The sequence below is a fragment of the Xenopus laevis genome, chromosome 9_10L (assembly GCF_017654675.1).
Source record: "Xenopus laevis strain J_2021 chromosome 9_10L, Xenopus_laevis_v10.1, whole genome shotgun sequence".
In the NCBI taxonomy this organism is placed as follows: Eukaryota; Metazoa; Chordata; class Amphibia; order Anura; family Pipidae; genus Xenopus; species Xenopus laevis.
In genome coordinates this window covers 103,712,382-103,733,512 of record NC_054387.1, presented here as the reverse complement: position 1 = coordinate 103,733,512, position 21,131 = coordinate 103,712,382, and positions in this window count along the sequence as shown.

Genomic DNA, 21,131 nt, shown 5'->3' with positions numbered 1-21,131 from the left:
TATTCAGCAGCTCTCCAGTTTGCAGTTTCAGCAATCTGGTTGCTAGGGTCCTAATTACCCTAGCAACCCTGCATTGTTTTGAATAAGAGCAGGGTTAGACTGGGTCGGCAGGACGCCGGGAAAAAAACTGCCAGGCCCCGGCTCTAGTGGGCCCTGTGAGCCCAGATCCGCCAGCTGGGTTCCACCTCAGAGCCCCCTCCAGACCCCTAGCAACTGCAAAGATGCTCTCTTTACCAGGTGTCATAAAGCATGGGAATGCATAGGAAAATAGTCTGATCTATGGTTTTGGTTTCGCTGTTATCTGTGATCAAAACTTAATCTGAGTTATACCACTGTTTACAGAAGCAGTAAGCAATAAAAACCATAAGGGCAATGACACTCGTGGCGACAAAATGCCAGAAAACACATATGGTTGGTTCTCTAACAGTGTTTTTCTGGGGTGTGCGAGGCCCACTATTGCTGGCCCCCACATTCCCCTCTGGGGCCCCTGCTGCCCACCCACTACAAGCCTCTTCCCCCCACGTGTACCATAACTTACTTTTGCAGATTGGGGTAGGGAGGGCTGCTGGGGAGTGACGGTGGAGAGCAGGCAGGGACTGGGTCTGGGTTGGCAGAGCCCATCAGTTTTTTTCCTGGTGTCCTGCTGGCCCAATCAAACCCTGCCTGCTCACATAAAAAATGTGAAAATGAAACTCCTACCCTGGACATACAATTAGTTAAAAACCTGACTGGATAACGTTCTTATCTTGGAGAAACTCCCAAGCCACAGCGAAAAAGAAACAATAAAACAAAGTCTGGAACTCACAGATGACATACAGAAGCATACAAACTCATTAACCCACTAATAACCCTTCTTTACATGTTTGCATATACTTTAAATACCTCCACCACAAGATAGATGTAAACAGGGTCGGACTGCCTATCAGAATACAGGGAAATCTCCCGGTGGGCCCATGTGTTAGTGGGCCTTCCTGCTTGTAAAAATATGGCCTTTTTCAGGGTCATATCCTGTTTCTGTAGGGGGAAAATAGTATTAATCGATGGATATAGAGTACAGAATGTCAAGAAAAAAGATGAGGGCAGATTCACTAACCAGTGAAAATTCGCGAGCGTCTGCTTTGCACCCAGCGCAACCCTTCACCAGGCGCAAATGCGCTCAGACAATGCTAGTTCGCTAATATGCAGAGTTTCGTCCTGGGTGCCAAACGCTGGCGGTACTTCGGTAATGCGAGCATTTCAAATTGAAGATGCGCAAGCGTTCATTTCTGCGTAGCGAAAATTAGCTCGTGATCTTGCGCTCAGGTCAATTTGCATAGGGCGGGAAACTTAAAGTTGTATGGACTTCTTTATTATAAATGTTGCTGCAAATGGTTTAAGTTACGGTTTATAATACAGGGAACCTTAATAAAGGCAAGAGAGTTAATATAATGCCCTACACATGAGCCCACTGTATAGTTAATGCTCCATATGGATGGAGAAAACCAGTTACAAAAAAAGGAGTTTTGCAGGCTATCACTCTGAAAAAAAGGAAAAGTCGCCAGCGTTTTTTGAACTTTGATGCATTTTCCACTCACGGAATGTGATGTAAGTGACAGAAGATTGAGGAAGATCTATGCACTCCATTGCACTTCCCCTGGTCTGAACTGGTGATGGCAAGTCTGGCGAAAGAGGTAACTTTCAGTAAAATTTACATTTTAGTGAATTTTCAAAATAACATCCATTCGCCAGAGTGAAAAGTAGCCTGGCGATAGAGTGTGAATCAAGATAGCGCCTGTCTCTTTCGCTACCGAATTGGCACTGTGCCCATTAGTAAATTGCTGATGTCCCTGCAGGCGGTAACGCTAGTGAATTGACACTAGCGCAAGCCACTTCGCCCTTTAGTAAATCTGCCCCTTGGATTATAAAGAGGATGAACGAGGAAGAAAATAGTTTAGAGAGTTGGCCCATGGGCTAAGGTTTTTCAGTAGGCCCCTGGCATCCCAGTCCAATGCTGGATATAAATAGATTAGAAGGCTTAACTTGAAGGCATCCTAGAATTTTGGGGTTTTGTTCTTTTTCTTATTAGTTATTAAGAGTATTAGTCTATGTTTTGACCTTAAGGATTATGCTTTTTCCTAGGACACCAGAACAATAAGGTAAATTGAAATCTTGTTATTGTCACATGGGCTGGGAAAATGCCTAGCGTCCACATTTTCCTGTAATATGCACTGTTGGAAAATTAAAATCTACTAAAATGAGAATATGTCTGACACGTCTGTTACAGGTATATTTTGCCTAAAACATGCATTTGAGTGTTTTGACTCATGTCAATTATGTCAGGCAGATTTTTCATTCGTGGCACACCCAATGTACCGTAAGCCATAGGGATATTTGTTGCTACTTGTAGCAACAATCAGAATTGCAAGATTTACAGCACAACACCAACAAATGCCGACACCTGCAGCTATACTCACTTTCCAGTAATAGACAGATCATGTGAATGATGTATAATCACTTTAAACCTCTGTGGCGTATGTCAGCTATATACTGCAGCGAGGCATGAAAATCAAGGCCAGAGGGTTTATACAAACATATATTTACGCCAGTTTTCCACAGAGCCATTTCTATATTAGGTACAGCACATTTAAAAATATGTTATTATCCTATTTGAATTTCTCATACAAAACTTAATGATAGAATGTGACAGAAAAAGAGACAAGGCACTCCTAGCATTCTGTCTGCCATGTTTGTTTTTATGAAAGAGTAAACTGATGACAGAGTAAAGGTGGTCATACACGGGCCGATAAAAGTTGCCCACAGACCGATTTGGCAGCTTATTGGCTCGTGTATGGGGCCCCCCGACGGGCTTCCCCGATCGAGATCTGGCCGAAAGTCGGCCAGATCTTGATCGGATGGGACAAAAAATCCAGTTGGATCGTGGCTGCATCTGTTCATTGATGCGGTCCTGCGATCTGACCTCCCGTTCCCATTCGTTAGGATCGATCGTTGGGCCCTAGGGCCCACGATCGGATCAGTCCGATATTTCCCTCCTCAAGGTGGGCATATCGGAGAGAGATCCGCTCGTTTGGTGACATCACCAAACAAGCGGATTTCTCCGTGTATGGCCACCTTAAGCCGATGACAGTCAAACTGGCCGCCTTGCTGGATTCAGACAACAGTGGACATGGAGCATATTTTTACAATACAGGAGACAGGAATTCATGGCAAGAGCATTGTGACTTTAGACCGGAGCTTTCATTACCTCGTCGTGGATGAGTTGTGGCAAACAATAGCTGAAACACACAGGAACTACTTCACAAAGGAACAGAAGATTATGTATCATTTAGCAGAAGGGTTACAGATCCAGCAAAGGTCTATTATATATAACAATGACAACAATACACTTGTGTATTCTTATGTTTGCACAGTAATATATTTTTCAATACAGAAATCCAGTTCTATGGAAAGTTCAGAACGAATTACCTCAGACTGGGATTCAGCAACAGAATGTAACCAATAATAACACAGAATAAAATGATTGGAATCTTGCTTGTGTTTATTTTATTTTACCAGTAAAAATAAACAATAGGGAAGAAACATACAAATGGAAAACAAGTTTCTTTTGATACAACATGGCTCAGAAGACACATAATGGTCAGTACTGTATTTAGGTCCTGTGCCACTGGACCTACGAGCGTGCCCCCCTGCTAGAGAACTGCAGATGTTCACATCTGTATGACATCACTTCCACATGTATGAGACGTAATTTGCCTCGAAGACCAGGTACCCCTCACCCCCTGCTCGATTTGGATAGCAAGTTCTATGGGGGCAGCTGGGATATTTTTTATTTCCTCTTTTTAAAAAAAAAAAAGCCCCTTAAAGCTGCCGCCCTAGGCACTGGCCTTTGGGTGCCTATATATAAATATGGACCTTGCAACAAGTTACAGGATTAATTTCAACAGAAAAAATTTAATAATACTAGAAAATCATCTAACATTCTTCACAAACATTAGTGCCACAGATAATGTTAAATTAGAATATTGGAATGAAACATACTACCTGTTATCCAGAATGCTTGGGACTGGGGTTTGCTGCATAACAGATCTTTCTGTAATTTGGATTTTCATACCTTAAGTCTACTAGAAAATCATATAAACATTAAATAACCCAAATAGACTGGTTTTGCTTTCAATTAATTTTAGCTTTGGATTTGGATCAAGTACAAGGTACTGTTTTATTATTACAGAGTAAAAGGAAATCATTTTTAAAAAATTTGGATTATTTGGATAAAATGGAATTTTATGGGAGATGACCTTTCCGTAATTCGGAGCTTTCTGGATAATGGGTTTCCGGATCATGGATTCCAAACCTGTATTATATGTATTTGTGTGGAGAACTGACTGAAGGATAAAGAATGGTGATAAATGGAACGTTTTGGAATTAGTTCGTAGATTTCTTTAGGGGTCTTCTTGGTCTTTTGATTTTTAATTTGTTCACAAGTGGCCTTGTTATGCCGTGGGCACTTTTATTTCTCTACAAAGAAAAACATGTTATAATAGGGCAGCTACCACTGGAACCAGTAATGTTGCTGCTTGCCTTGTCAGTTCATTGTTAGAAAGAAATCATTTACTCTAAGCTAGTTATAGTTACTCCACTTTATTTAATAGCAATGCCAATATACAATGAGGAAACAACCCCAATAATTTACATGTGAAAACAGTACAGTCATTACACAATGAGGTGGCTCAGACACAACGATGCTAATATCTGACCTTTTCTAAAGTAGTTCTTTATATATTGCATATTATTAAGAACAGTACAGGGAGGATTTAGGTAGATATTAAATTACACATTGTTTCATGTAATAGCTTTGTTTTGCACCCATAACTTCATTCCTCTGCTTAGAAAAGCTTTTGAGATATCACGTCTCTGCTTCACAATAGTTTATCTGAGACTGCTGAGAAATTCCCTTGCAGGTGTATAAAGAGAATAACAATTGACCTTGGGAATGTGTTTAGCATAGGGTGATTTCTCCCTGGTCTCTAGTTTAACTGTAACCTAACACTCTTACCTGATTATCATGCCAATGAAGAGGAGTAAACTGGTACAGGGATGGGATCATCCAGTAACTCGCTGGGAAGGATCCAGTTTACAGAAATGCCATCAATTTAAGCAAACAATTCTTATATTTTTGGCTAACATATTTTTCAAATAATAAAACATTACCTTTTACTTGATGGAGACAATGCTAGCATAAACATATGTTGATGGAAAAACAGCCTTAAGTAATGGTGTTCTGTATAACAGAAAGAGGCCGGACCCAAAACCCCAGGCTCCAAGGTGATAAGAGATAACATACATATAATAAAAAATGAATAAAGTGACAGGCAACAGTGGAGATTCCCAAAACACAGTTTAAAAATTTCAAGTAAAAGTAAGCTTGGTAATTAGAGAGGCAGTTCACCCAGAAATGAAATTGCAGTGCCATTACCCAACCAATGTATGTTTTCATGAGTGATAATTGACTTGACTTCCCATTCCAACTACTACCGATATGTAGGGTAGTGCCTAACCACCCTGGTGTTTTAATACTCTCCCAAACTTGAGTTGATGGTTGCTATTCCACTGCCCAGGATGGGTGGTTGGGAGTGAAGGGAACCCCCACTCTATTTTAATGTAATATTACCCTTACTCTTCACAGGGGTAATAGCCCTTGAGAAACAAGTGACTATTGTGATGTGGTCTTCTTGGTCCCCAGTGGTGGCGTATCTAGCTGACCAACTAGATTTCCCCAGGGTTAATTCTTCATGTATCTGCTGGGATTGGATTAGGATGTTATTCCCCTAAATCACACCAGGAACCTGTTGAGATCACTCTTTCATGCAAAGAAAGTGGTCATTATGAAGTGGATGAGCTTGGCTCATTCCAAATTGGAAGACTGCATACCACTGATAAATCAAACTATCCCTATGATCAAGCTGTTTTGATAGAGGGTCCCTGGCTGGATGCAAACCCAACTCTCCAGCTCCCTGATGACTTATGATAAACACAATTATAACCCTCGCCCTGCAATATAATGTTGATTATATTATCAGAATATTCTGATTTGTGAATCAGTTTATTCAGTGTCGGACTGGCCCACAGGGATACCAGGAAAACTCCCGGTGGGCCCAGGTGTCAGTGGGCCCTCCTGCTTCAAAACATTTGGCATATTTCATGGCCATCACCTATTTCTATGAGAAGAAAGAGACTAAATAGATTGAATAATAGATTATAGTATGCAAAGAAAAGAGACTAGTAGAATAGAGGTTGCGTGAGGAGAGGGATTATAATAGTAGAGAGTGGGCCCCTGATCTAAGGTCTTTTGGTGGGTCCCTGGTCTAAGGTTTTCTAGGTGGGCCCCTGGTGTTCCAGTCCGATACTGAGTTTATTATACAGTACTGTACTGTTTTCTAGAGTAGACTTTCTACATTGTTCTTGGTCATTGTTAGCTATGACATAGGGGACAATTTTTTGAACTTCAAATTTATCTGGTCATGGTTTTTAAAGAGGAAACTCAAACTTTCGTGGAAAAAAAATACCCAAAGCTGCTAAAAATCCATATTCGAAAATACGCCATCTCAAATCTGTTGAGGTCACGTAGAACTCAATGGCAGACGTCCCTGAAGTTGTTTTTTGACATCGTGATCTGCGCTGGATAATCCAATAAAGTCCGGGTTTTCTTTCGATAATTGGAAAAATTTAGTTTTTCCAGCGCCTTCTTCTTCTGACTCTTTCCAGCTTTGAAAAACAAAATGCTCTGTAAGGAACAAATGTGTTGTAATTGCTACTTTTTATTACTCGTTCTCCTATACATAGTCCAGTCTCTTATTCAAATCAATGCATGGTTGCTAGGAAAACTTGGACCCGAGCAGATAACAGAAAGTGCAAACTCAAAACCCACAAATAAAAAAAATTAAAACCAATTGCAGATTGTCTCAGGATTTCACTCTACTAAAAGTTAATTCAAAAGTGAACAACCCCTTTAAACTGTGCTAAACCATCTCTCTTCGGCATACAAAGTACATTGAGAAAAATCATACATTAAAATGTAACCCCACTGAGGTCTTCATTACTTGTAAAAAATAAATTAAAGTCGGAGAAAAGTTTTGAATTGTCTCATATATCATATTGTGTTAAGGGGTTAGAGAAGCAGTGTTAAGATAATGGGCTGCAAAAGGTCATGTTACCTGGAGCCACTAATGGTATTTGTGTAGGAAAACCAGTTTTTCTTGACAACAGAAACCCATACATAGTTGAAGTTTACCTTTATTTGTGTGATTCTTTTTTTTAGATCCACAGCCTTTTCATGGGTAATGATCAAATCCCAACTGCAGAGAAGCTTGCAACCATTGAGTAATCTTTTAGTATAATGTAGAGAGTGATATTCTGAGATGGTTTGCTATTGGTTTTCTTTTTTTTTCTTATTTGTGTTTTTTATAGTTATTCAGCAGACCTCCAATTTGCAATTTCAGCAATCTGGTTGCTAGGGTCCAAATTACTCTATCAACCATGAATTGATTTGAATAAGGGACTGGAATATGAATAGGAGAAACCTGAATAGAAATATTATTATTAAGTAGCAATAACATTGAATGTTGCGCCAGAGTCTATCTCCTTGGCGAAATTATGCCAGCTACCCTTTAGTAAATTTCTCCCTAAAAGTGTACTTAAAGGTGAACCATCCCTTTAATGAAATCCTTCCAGAACGATCTTGCCATGCTGAAAAATATAGAATTCATTTATACCAAAAAGTCATGCTTTATTATCAGTTTTACAGATGGCTGTGTTAGTTAGTTAGTTAGTTAGTTAGTTAGTTAGGGTTTATTTTTCTAACTGTATGCAATAGTTTTAGATCACTACTGAGTTCCATAGAAAATTATACGCATAACTATTGTAAGAGTCACTCACCCTGGTGGTCCAGTAGGCTGGCGGGGACGCCCGCCACGCTGCTCCTCTCCTGTAGTGCTGGGTTCTTAGGGCGCACAGCACGCATCTCCTCCTTTCATAGGCGCATTGGCGCTGGCATAATGAAGTCAGCACGCAATGGCGCGAAATTCAAACGCTATTTAAAGGGACTTCAGCCCTGAGTTTGTTGCCCATTATAGGTTTATCTCTTAGAGTTCTAGGGTGCTATTTTGTCTGTTCCTGATATCTGATTCCTGTTTTGATCCCTGCCTGCCTGACTAATCTGACTTCTGTGATCCCGACCCCTGCTTGGTAAACCTTCTACTCTGATATCTGTATTCCAACCCTTGCCTGTTTGACCATTCTTGATTGATCTCCCAGCTTTGACCTCTGCTTATATTCTGCCCGCACCGACCCAGCCTGTTTTGACTACGTTTTCTGTCGGCTCCTTGAAATGTGACCTTCTGCCCAAAAAGACTTTGCTAACGATCGTGTCCCTCTGCTCGTCCAGAACCCTTAGCTTGGCTCCTCTCTTAATAAGACCTGGCGGCATCCAATTAGCCAAGGGCTCCTCCCGAGGTGAAAGGCGGCTGTTAAAGGCGGAAGCAAGAGCCTAGACCAGGGAGCCTAACATTGGTTCTGGATTTTGGGTGCCGATCGTGACAACTATGAGGAGCTCCAAGACATTTTTTTTAATATTCTTGCTGAAGTGCCCCTGCTAGACAAATGGAGGACTGGCAAATAATGATGAGGGGGAATATAGTGAAGAGTAGATACATTATATTAGCGTGAGACCTTATATTACATTTTTGTTTTCATGATGGTTCCCCTTTATCAATAAACAATTAATTCAAAATATGTTTGATTTTCTTTTTTGCAATGAGTGTGGGTAGTGATAATTTCTAACAGCCACAACCTGGTGCCTCCTTACATTGCATTGGTTGCTGTATGTCCCATACACATACTGCCCACAGTTAAAATGAATGTTATTAACCCAAGGATTTTTAAAGTGTCTCTATCAATCTAAGCATGCATATCAACAAAAAAAAGCCAACTATAGCCTTTTAGGGCAGAAACACATGGTCAGATTTGTGGAGATTAGTCGCCCGGTCACAAATCTCCTCTTCTTCGGGGCAACTAATCTCCCCCAACTGCCTTCTCCTGCCTTCCCGCCGGCTAGAATGAAAATCTCCGGTGGGATGGCACTCGGATTGCTTTGTTTTCTGAAGTTGCCCAAAGATGCTTCATGAGGAAACTTCGAATGACTTCAAAAAACATATTCTAGCCGGCGAGAAGGCAGGGGAAGGCAGTTCGAGGAGATCAGTCAACCTGAAGAAGAGAAGATTTGTCGCCAGGTGACTATCTCCCCGAATCTGACTGTTTGTCTCTGCCCTAAAGGTCACTTGATTATAACACAACAAAGAGGGTTTTTTTTGGGCCCATACACAGGTTGATAGACTGTTAGCTTAGTCAAGAGTGGAGAAAATCAGTAGAAAAATCAACATATAAAATTCCCACAATAAGCACGATAAATATTATTATTCATTATTGTTTATTTAAACATATCCAGTGTCGGACTGGGACACCAGGGGCCCACCAAAAACCCATAGACCAGGGGCCCACCCAAACACCTTTAGACCAGGGGCCCACTCTAAGTATTATTTTCTTCCTTTCCTTAGTCAACCTCTATTCTCCTATTCTCTTTTCTTTCCATACTTTAACATATTATTCCATCTATTTAGCCTCTTTATTCTCATAGAAATAGGGAATGCCCATGAAATAAGCCAAATGATTAGAAGCAGGAGGGCCCACTGACACCTGGGCCCACCGGGAGTTTTCCTGATATCCCGGTGGGCCAGTCCGACACTGAACATATTTCACTACTCTGTATAACTCAGGAAAAACACCTTAAGCTGATATTGAACTCCAAATATGCTATTTATCATAAAAGAAAAGTTAACCAGTAGTTGTATGATTTATTGAAGTGCCAGTCATGTACACTGTGCTGAGTCAAATATATACAAAGCTATTTAGCTCCTCTTACATTACCTGAATAGCAAGATAAGGAAGCAGGATGCAAGGTACAGTCCAATAGTGAAGATATAAGCAAGTTGCATGTTGTAAGAAGGTAGACTCTCATTGTTTCCGATCGAAGAAATTGATTAAAACCATAGTGCAAAAATACACAGGACCACTATTATAAGATTTCCAGTAAAATCTGGGGACACTTATAATAGTTGGGGCATGAAGCATGTCACACCAATAAGTGCTAGCTCATTCATCATGAAAGTAATAAAAAATTAAGAATAGGGTGAAGAAACTTAGGGGCCATGCAGCACTTTTGTCATTTGGTGTGGTATGAATTTTTGTTTTTAGTCTTTAAGCATCTCATAAATGTGTTTCTATGTGACACTTCCACTGTTGTGTTTCTTTTAATAATGTTTCCAGGTAACTCTCTCCAATTGATTTATTTATTTCATCTTATTATTTGTAGAGTTTTCAGTCTGGCTTTTAAATATCAAGAAATACAAAACAATATATCATTATTTTGATTTTATAATTGGAAACACGGGAAACATTACACTGTGTGTAAGCATGGAGCAATTCAGTGAATAAAGAATAGTACAACTTTTAGCCTTCTTACTATAGAAATATCCAGATGCAGTTGAGGAACTACCAGAGGTGCACCAGGGCTTGCGCAAATTGTTTCTGGAGCGGGGTAGGGGGCCCTGCCGCACACTCTGCCCCATGCCAGATAGTTATGTTACTGTCCCGTTACTGTCCCACTTTCCTTTTGTTCAATTCACCTTTTATATTCACTTTTAACACAAAATTTTTAATTTTTATTTTTTATTGTAAACATCTCTCTCTTTCCTAGCATCTTTTTATGGTTCATCTTTTTTCTGCATCTTCTTTCCATTTGTTTCTCTGCTTTCTACCCCATTGCCCTATATTTATTTTCTTCATACCTTCTCCTTGTCTTCCTGTCCCCTTCCTTCTATTTAGTGATACCCTTTCTTTTACTATTGTATTTTGGTACCATTTTAGTGGGAAGAACATCAAGATTTAAGACTTCTGTAGTGGCCTAGGCTATGGGATGAAATGGTAGGGTCAAGAAATTTTGGTGAACTTAATGGAAGGATTAGAGAACTAAACGAAGCTTTTGACCCCTGGAAGATCAGACATGATACCCTTTGTTAAACAATGCATTCATTACTATTATTAACCCTTTGTTTATACAGTGTATAAGAAGCTTGGTACCTAAGATGTCATTGAGTGAAATAATGACAGGGGCTGTGGTTTTTATTGCTTAGAACACAAGGAAGTATTCAAGGCAATGGCCTTGGGTTTTGCAAAGTGAATTAGTAATGATATGTAACAGATAACACCCATAAAGTATTAAAATGAAGCAATAGTTTAGCAAATGTATCAGCTGGGTGACGGTGTGTGTGTAAAGGGGAACTCCACACAAACATCTTTTTTTTGCAGTCTTTTTTCTTAATGAAAGAAAGTGTAATTCTAATTAATTAATTAATTAAGTGCAGCATTGTTAGATTGCTCTGACAAGCACAAACACACAACAACTGAACGGGATGATAGAATTTCATACTTCCCAACTATATTCTTGCAGATTCTGAAGTTTCCCTACTGTACACAAAGTAAGCAGTGGAAGCAGCATAAAGACTAACCTTTTTCAAATAAGGGAATCCCCTTCAAAATCCTAGACTGAAGCACAGCTGTACTTTTCTCACTTGATCATCTTTGGGAACATAATAATAAAATATTAAAAATGGGCTATGGTACTATGTACAGTCTCCCAGTGACTGGCACAGTTAGCAACACAATCCAAATCAATATGAAATTAAAGTAAAACCAAATGATAGTTTACACATATCCATATGACACTAATGGCACATGAGTTATTACCATCCATATTCCCAAAGATGTCGGCCGGCTCCCTGTGGGGGATTTTGACACTACAGGAAGATTTTAAGAGGAATGTGATCAGAGAAACTAAGGAAATGTTTTTTTGTTTGAAACTACAATCTGAGTCAATAATACCTTTATAGAAGCAAGGGAAAACAAACCAAGGGGCCAATAATCGTGTTCTTTCCTCTTAATATATACACTGGGAATATATCAATTAAAAATAAGAAACTCGATTATCAAGGGTCAGTTGTACCAAAAATAACCTTTGACAAAGCCCGCAACTTGGTGGGTGAAACGCGCGTCAGGTGCATTTTTAGTTTCTGGTTAGGCAGGTGTCTGATAGGGACATAGAATTGGCTAACTGGGTGATCAGATCGGGAGGGGACCTCTGTGGGTGAAGGGGTTGGATAATGGAATGATCCGTGGGTCTGATACTATCTGATACATTTGAGCTTCTAACGTACTTAAGCGCCTTAGGGCTGTTGCTACCTTGGTTCTCACTCCTCCAACCTAATACCACAAGGGAGGGATCCTCAAGTGCAGGGCCGGCCTTAGGCCAATTGGACCAATTGGGCCCAATTGGGCCCCGCACCTCTGGGGGCCCCGCACTGCCCCTTTCCTTTCTATTTTGTGCCTGTATGCCCTTATTTTCCTAAATACTTGCTGTGTCAGTAGCCAGCAACACTTTGTCTAGGGGCCCCGCCAACATGGTCCCAATTGGGCCCCACATTTGATAGGACCAGCCCTGCTCAAGTGGGTGAAGGGGTTGGTTTGGTGTGGGGCAATCTTGGCTGTACCAGATAGACATATAGCTTGGCCTATGTGCCAAATAATTACCATCTGTGTTCCAACCGCAACTTTGTATTGACTCAAGTGCAATTAGCACATTTCCCCTCGAACCCGGTGTTACCATGTCAATCAGCCTCCTATACCTAACCTCAATTTTAATGTTGCTTTCTAGACTTTGGTTTTAACGATTTATTAAAGGTTAAGTTTTATTGAATTTGCTTCATAGGAGTTTTGGATTTACGGATGGGAAGGTGCAGTTATGTGGGTCAGTTCTTTTTTCTTTCTTCAAGTACCAAAAATAACCTCTATATGTTGTTTAACTGAAGTGTAACTGTCCTTAATAATCAGTTTGTACTTGCTTTCATGTTATTCAGCACCAAATAATTCTAAACTACTTTAACACATAGCAAACTTGGGATACAAGTTTTTAGTGTCAAATATAACCCATGAATAAAACGAGAATGCATGAGTAAAAGAGAATGCATACACATATTTGTATTATTTTGCATACTGATAAAACATACCTTCAGCCAATCCCACTGCCAAAGTATGTGTATTATTCAGTGCCATTGTAATCAGGAGATGCCAATGTCTTGGAATCTGGTTCAAAGTCAGGATTACCTAAAGAAAAATAATTCTTTTAATTGTCAAAACAGCTATAACGAGCTGGTTGTTGGTTTTAATGATGTTCACTGCAGATCATTAAGCAAACTGTTCACTCTATTAAGGGGCAGATTCTCTAACCATCGAAAATTTGCCAGCATCCGCTTCGCACCCAATGCAACACTTCGCCAGGTGCAAATGCGCTCAGACAATATGCAGAGTTTTGCCCTGGGCGCCAAACGCTGGCGACTTTTCGCTTGTGGTACTTCGGTAATGCAAGCATTTCAAAACGAAGATGCGATAGCGTTCATTTCGATAGTAATCTTGCGCTCAGGTCAATTTGCATATGCCGTGAAATTTAAAGCTGTATGGACGTCTTTATTATCAATGATGGTTCAAATACTAAACATTTCCACTGTTAAACCACATGTCCAGGGAACCATATTAAAGACAATAGAGTTATTTTAATGCCCTACACATGAGCCCACTGTAAAGTTAATGTTCCATATGTTGGAAAATGTATGGGGGAAGCTGGATGTGTCAACCACAATTTTTTATGCAGAACTCAGGGTGACAAATCTCCAGAAAATGCCTCTCCATTGCTAAAAAATGTAAATCATTGGTGGTATGCCCAACATATTGCTAAATCACCCAAAGTTTCCTACGAAGGCAACTTCGGGCGATTTGGCGATAAGTTGGGCATACTGCTAGCAATTTCAATTATTGGCAATGGAGAGGCATTTTTATGAGGATTGTCACCCGCAGCCGCACATTGCGGGAGACAAATCTTCCCATGTGCCTCTGCCTTAAAGGAAAACTATACCCCCAAAATGAATACTTAAGCAACAAATAATTTATATCAAATTGAATGAAATATTAAAGAATCTTACCAAACTGGAATATATATTTATATAAATATTGCTCTTTTACATCTCTTGCCTTGAACCACCATTTCGTGACTCTATCTGTGCTGCCTCAGAGATCACCTGACCAGAAATACTACAACACTAACTGTAACAGGAAGAAGTGTGGAAGCAAAAGGCAGAACTCTGTCTGTTAATTGGCTCATGTGACCTTACATGTGGTTTGTATGTGTGCACAGTGAATCTTACAATCTCTGGGGGCGGCCCTTATTTTTTAAAATGGCAATTATCAATTTATGATTACCCAATGGCACATACTACTAGAAAAGTATATTATTATGATAATGGTTCATTTACATGAAGCAGGGTTTTACACATGAGCTGTTTTACTCAGTATCTTTTAATAGAGACCTACATTGTTTGGGGGGGTATAGTTTTCCTTTAAGCTGAACTCGAAACTGTGAGATGTCATGACTTAGACTTTTGACTTACTGTAACTATGAAAACCGTACCAGTCCAGTTGAGGGCTGATTGGTTGCGAAAAAGTATTGGTTCTTGAATCTGTGTCTGTAAATGAGGACAACTGTTTCCAATATCCGTCGTTGAGTCGTTTCAATTTTACCTTCAGTGTTTGAGCAAATTATTATGTTATTCTGTCATAGAAACATTTAAGCCCTCAGGCATTTATTTGTACAGCTACTTTAATAACTTGACATTTTCAACAAATACCGACTCCTTTTTCTATTACTTACTATGTTTTCTTCATAAGGATTACTGTTTAGAACTAAGTTTCTAGGAATTTGCTGGCTGGATTCAGGATCTTGCCAAGTTCATTGGCAAACACCTTCTTTTATTCCTCCTTTCAGATGGTTGTTCAGCATAGCCAATGTCATCATCCTTGTAGGGATTAGGGTTGTAGAACAATGACTGCTATCTTGAGAAAGATCTGTTATATGGTCTATAAAACATTGAAAAGATATACACTTTGTCTTTTACCATAGCACACAATACATTGTAGTGCGTTTATAGTCCAGTCTTTGACAGAATTGTAATATAACAGAAATTCCAGTGGCATGATTAAAACTTTCATCCTGACCAGGAATTCCAGTGCAGTTGCCATTGTTGCCTAAATGTAGGGCTAGACTAAATTGTTACAAGAGTTTTATGGCATAGAAAGACACAAACAGGACTCACATTATACAATGGCACCTTTGTTAAAATTAATTACTCTCCAGAAGTTACGAGTTTGCTACCAAAACCAAAGCTACTTCCTACCCATGATGGAAAAAGTAAAATACTTTGAGTGTTCACAAATTCCAGACAACATAAAAGCATGAAAAGATTTAATCCTTATTCACATATATTGTCAGTATTGATAAACATCTCACCTGTACAATATAAAGATATCTCCATAATCAATTTGCATCCATTAGTCGCTCTTTTACTGTAGAAAAACGTAGTGTTTCCCTGGAAGCTCCGTCCCTGGCTTCCTCGTATAAGTCAAATTTTTATCAAAGTATGGGAATCACACGCTATAAGCAGAGTACCTGCATTAAATATTTATTATATTTCCACACAAAAATATAATGTGTGGAAATATAATAAATATTTAATGCAGGTACTCTGCTTATAGCGTGTGATTCCCATACTTTGATAAAAATATAAAGATATCAGCAGTCACAGAGGAGTCCATTAATAAATGTATACACATGCTTACACACTTAGGGGCAAATTTACTTATGGTCGAATATCGAGGGTTAATTAACCCTCGATATTCCACTGCCGAATTGAAATCCTTCGACTTCGAATATCGAAGTCGAAGGATTTAGCGCTATTCAAACGATTAAATCCTTCGAATCGAACGATTCAAAGGATTTTAATCCATCGATCGAAGGATATTCTATCGGATATATATGTTTAATAAACTGTTCTGGCCTGAATTTGAATGTTCTCTGCTTCCTTTGCTTAATGCCTCGGTAGGTTTTATGTGGCTAACTAGGGGTTCAAAGTATTTTTTAAAGAGACAGTACTTCGACTATTGAATGGTCGAATAGTTGAACGATTTTTAGTTCGAATCGAAGTCGAAGGTCGAAGTAGCCCATACGATGGTCGAAGTAGCCAAAAAAAACATTTGAAATTCGAAGTTTTTATCCTCTATTCCTTCACTCGAGCTAAGTAAATGGGCCCCTTACTGTATGTGTCCAAGAAATAGAATTCATTGCTCCTGAGCAGGACTGTAGTTTTCAAAATTCCTAAAAATTTTAATAACCACTGTTATATGTAATACAGAGAGATTGTGATAATATAGCAGACCTATCTATCCATTTGCCTGTTTTTTGAGGCATGATAGGCTGCATTAATAAAAATATCATTGTAATTGCGAGACATGATTTTCTGATTCTTCTTTTTTAATTAAGTTAATTATTTCCTGTTTATAAGAAAGATCATCTGAGGTCCAGGATACTAGACTTTTACCACTAGATGCGCTAGAGTGTCTGAGTGCAGATCCTGCATGAAATTCTATATGCATTGCAAGAAATCCAGGACAGTGCAGGATTAGGCTAGTAGCACCTAATCTGTGTATTGTGCACTGTGTTGTGTGTGCACTGGCAGGCTTACCCTAACCCTAATACACTGGCTTCGGCCTGTCAGCATGTGCATGAGGTGGATTTCTTAGCCAAACATTGGCATTTTTGTGCCCAAAAGTATGTGAAGTGGGCTACATAAAATATAACATCTTGTAGTGCTACAATAATATTTCTTACATATTCAATAGTCTGTGATTTAATACAGCTATGGAACCTTTAATCCAGAATTCTTGGGACCTGGGGTTTTCCGGGTAATGGGTCTTTCTGTAATTTGGATCTTCATACCTTAAGTCACTAGAAAATCACATACTTATTAATTAAACCCAATAGGCAGGCTCTGCTTCTAATAAGGATTAATTATATCTTAGTTGGGATCAAGAAGAAGCTACTGTTTTATTATTACAGAGAAAAAGGAAATCATTTTTAAAAATCTGAATTATTTGATTATAATGGAGTCTATGGGAGAAGGGCAGTCTTTAATTCGGAACTTTCTGGATAATGGGTTTCCGGATAACGGATCCCATACCTGTACTTGTTTACTCAGTCTCCATATTCAGGTGTCAAATATCTATAATTTTATTTCAGTAATAGATACCGAGTTGATGCAAATGCCAAACACAGAGTTCATTGAACTATCGGATATATATGTTTAATAAACTGTTCTGGCCTGAATTTGAATGTTCTCTGCTTCGTTTGCTTAATGTTTGCGGTTCTCATTGTATTCACATATTACCTGATGCACAAGCCCAGTACACAGAGGTGCAAACATTGCAAGTAGCTTTGATCTGACTATAACAAGTATTTCAGTCAGTAGGTGTGGGACTAATCCAGGAACAGAACTAATGGACTTCTAACCATACATATACTGTAGCAATGCCTGAAGATTTGGAAATAACCCCCTAGAACTAATTTTCATAATTGCCAAGGATTACTTAAAGCTGGGGGAGACTACTTAGTATTTTCCAATTCAAGAATGACACATTGCTGCTTCTGCTTAAACAATAAGTAAAGCTACTAAACACATTGTGATGCTCTGCCATTTTCCAAAGTTATCTCCCCCTTTGACCCTTACTTTCCATATCTGAATTGTCTTCTGACCCCTGCCCTACATCTGGTGATGTCATACACATGGATAGATCAGCATTTGTTGAGTAAAGGTCAAGTCAGGTAGGTGTAAGGGCTGGAAGCTGTGCTGGAATTGGGGAGGGATGAACAGGAATGCCATCCCTTCACTTTTTTATTTCTGTGAAATAGCATCTCCTCAGTGGGGATGCAAGAGTTTTGAATCCCGGAACTTCATTTTGCTCCTCTCCACTTTTGCATGCAAATAAAATGAAGAGGTAAAATATAATATACGTAGTTAAATATACAGAGGATAGAAGGAGAGAAATGATTGCTGGGAGAGAAGTAGAGAAGAGATAAGAGATAAAGTAGTGTTAAACAGATAAAGGAGGTGGAGGCATCAGATAGGGTTATAGAGAAAAGGAGAGAAGAAGAAAACAAGAGAAGCAAAATGAGAAAATGAAGGTATTAAACAAAATCAGATTAATGAATAGTGAGAGAATGATATAAATCGTGGGTAATACAAAATATGATGGGGTTTTGCTATGTTATGACACACAATACACAGGCAAGGTACAGGTCACAAACGTACGTAAATCTTTCCATAGTGGGCATCAAATTGTGCATTAGAAGTAAATACAAAAATGGAAGTAGCAAAATGGCTTTGCTTTAAAGTGGTTGAAACCAGAAAGTATTGGTGTGTCAGGATTATTATAAGAATGGGTGTGGCTTATGGTTGTGGGAGGGGCTTGTTTTAGCATGCTGCCCTATGCTCACCATACAGAGCATCCCTCCACTTTTTTCACTCCAATTCAAGCACTGGAGAAAGAAGCTAGTGACAGGTGGGCAATATCTTTAGTTGTAACAGGCTGCTAATAATATAATATAATATAAATAATATAAATAATATAATATAAGAATATAGAAGTTAAATTAATTGAATCTATTATCTATCTATCTATCTATCTATCTATCTATCTATCTATCTATGTATCTATGTATCTATCTATCATCTATCTATCTATCTATCTATCTATCTATCTATCTATCATCTATCTATCTATCTATCTATCTATCTATCTATCTATCTATCATTATCTAACTAACTATTTATCTATACATTTTCATGGAGGAAAGGAAATCCTATTGAAAAATAATGAAGAATGCAAATTGCTTTCATGTGTTTAGGACTTTAATTCACCCCCTGTTCTTACCTTGTCTGCCTCAGTCAACCTTCAGGTTAGTGAATGTTCTTTTTAGAGAAATGTGTATATGGCTGACTAGTGCAAATAGAGGGCAGGACATCAGGTAAGTATGGAGAAGAAAGAAGCAACCTATGGCTTATTTAAAGAAATCACTGGTATTACAATGACAATTAGGCCTACTTTGTGTGGGTGGCAAACAGTTTGTAAAATAATTGCATTAACTCATTCATGCAGGTTATTTTACATTATCAACTAAGGCAATGATTACCTTGCTGCGCAGGCGATTAAATTTGTGATGATATGAAAGAGCTTTTTTCCAGCTCTATTTCCTCTGTAATGGAATTATTCAAACACAATATCAGAGTGGCATGTGCACAATTCCTATTTCAGAGAGAGTTCATAACACAGTTCTGTCAGTGACTAGTATGATGTGCGGGGCTCCCTGTGCTGGTGGGCTGAGTGACCTAGCACATAATACTCTGTGAAATGAAGACTAAGTTCCATTTGTGGTCCCCTTTGGTTGACCAAACTGTGAAATACATTAGATCACAATGCCAGGACTGTTAGCTTGGTGATAAGGAAAGCTGCCACCGAGACAATGGAAGTGTGAGAACTCAGGCAGGGCCGGACTGGCCTTTCCGGCCCCCGGGAAAAAACTTGGTGGGCCCCTAGACTCTTTGCATGAACAAATCACGGGGTTCCTGTGACAACTGTAGCTTCCTCCTGAGAACTTCCTGTACTCGTGTCACATCCTATAAAGTATGTTACCAGCAATGGGGAAAGAACGATAAGGATTTCTTCAGAGTACAAAGACATAAGAGAGAAGGGGGTGGTGAAAGCAAGACACGTATTACATAGTTTTATTGAGTGATCGGCAGCCTGCCTTTGGTGCCCTGTACAATGCACAACACTCACATATTCTTTGGTTATACATAGAGCTCTGTATTTATGCTAGTTTGTTTTCCAGGGGATTGATACACAGTTTGTTGTCCCTGAATCCAGTGCCCTTGACTAAATAATGTGCTAGAAATGTTATGTCTCACTTTATATTGTGAGGACGCTATCCAAAAGAACTCACTGTATAATATAATTTTGGATCATATACAATACCTTGAAGTTAACTTTTATTATGTTATATAATGGCCAATTCGTAGCAGCTTTTCAATTGGTCTTAATTTTTTATTTTGTATAGTTTTCAAACTGTTTGCCTTCTTCTGACTCAAACTACTGCCTGTTGCTAGGGTAATTTAGACTCTAGAAACCAGATCAGTGCTGAAATTCCAAACTGGAAAGTTGAACAAGATATTTGAATTTAATATTATTACGGCCATTCAAGTTTCTTTTTTTTTTTCAAATAAAAGTTTTGAATTTGATATTTATTTGTGGAAGCTATTTTGTACAGGGTGGGGGGTGGGCCCTTGAAATGAGGTTTCCTGGTGGGCCCCAGGCATCCCTGTCCGACACTGCCTGGAGGTCTATTGGGGGTGCGACTGGGCGCACGCGCGGCAGGGCGCCCGCCACATCTTCTCTCTTCAGCGCCTGTGCGCACACTGAAAGGATAGCGTGCCGCTCACTTCCGGTTTGAAGCAGTGGTGCGCATGATGTCATCGCGCAGTGGCGTGAAATTCAAATATTTAAAGGGCACTCTGCCAATTTTCTAGTTGCCCAATGTAAAGGTTCTTCCTGAGTTCCTGGGTGTATTTTGAGCTTGCTCATGTGTTAAATTCTAGTGTCTGACCCTTGCCTGTCCCTGATCTTGCCATTCTGCTGCCTGATTAAAATTCTGTACTTTGCTACTCCTCTGTGTGTGACCTCGGCCTGTGTTCCGACCTTGATCCTGTTATCCATATTTGTACTGCATTGTTGTGTGGTTTGACCCGGCCTGTTCCTAGACTTTGCCTACTGCTCCTCCGTCATATCCTCACACGTTCGGTTTCCATGCTCACCAAAAACTCTTCCCCTAGTTCTCCTGCAATAAGACCTGTGGCATCTGAGTAGTGGAGGTCTCCACCCAAAGCCAATGGGGGCTGCTAAAGGCAGAAGAGCTGGCTCTTGGGGTTAGTTCTGGGTTTGGAAAACTGTACATTACAGGTAGCTTAGGCAAGGCTAAAAGTACACCATAGAAACAGCTGGGAATTATATTTTTCTGCTAAGATTCATGAAAA